This window comes from Cephus cinctus, unplaced genomic scaffold (genome assembly GCF_000341935.2).
Source record: "Cephus cinctus unplaced genomic scaffold, Ccin1 Ccin1_scaffold0126, whole genome shotgun sequence".
NCBI lineage: Eukaryota > Metazoa > Arthropoda > Insecta > Hymenoptera > Cephidae > Cephus > Cephus cinctus.
In genome coordinates, this window is record NW_014332860.1 from 567,637 (window position 1) to 568,542 (window position 906).

Genomic DNA, 906 nt, shown 5'->3' on the forward strand with positions numbered 1-906 from the left:
ATGTAACCCCTTAGCGTACTCGTGTTTGGATGCTTAAAAGCGCGTTTTAATCGTTGAAATCTCAGCTACAACGTGGATCAAAATGAAACTTCTATTTCATCGCTTTCCTAATGAAAAATGGCGGGGAAGCTTCGGGCGCGCTTGCGAAATCTCGAGATCTCTGTCACGGGATCATCTCCGGGAACAATAATTTTGTGAGAATCTGCAGTATCATTAAAGATGATATCATGCAGAAACTGGACCAGATTGGCCGGCGCGTTCGGAAGTTATGGCCATTTAAGTGTTTTCACTTCAAGGGGGTGTAACTCCCCCTAGAGTGATCCTATAGTGATTCAATGGGGGTTTTTTTTTAATGCCGAAGGATGCTCTCTCTCGTGCCCTCATTAGAAATATGAAATTCCTTTCGAAACTACTAGATCTAGAAAATGCACTTTTTTACTCCAACCCCTGCCATTCGGCCATTTTGTATCCGATCGGGATAAAACCTTTACCATTCGAACGGGAAGAAAATTTCCTAAAAAACATATCTTTAGTTTTTTTAAATCGGTCATAGTTTCGTAGAGATACACAAAAATTAAAGTGTTCCACTTCAATTGCGCATACTCCAACCCCTGCCATTCGGCCATTTTGTATCCGATCGGGACAAAACCTTTACCATTCGAACGGGAAGGAAATTTCCTAAAAAATATGTCTTTGGTTTTTCGAAATCGGTCATATTCTCAGAGATATGTAAAAAAATTCAAGTGTTGCACTTCAATTGGACGTTACTGTATACGGACTGACAAGGTAGGTATCTCAAGTGTCCCTCTCCGATTTCGTTTGTTTTGAAATATGTTATTCTCCTTCAAAATCTAAGAGATACGTGTTTTTTTTATCGGCGAAAAAAACGGTTTTAGGGGGGGGGGG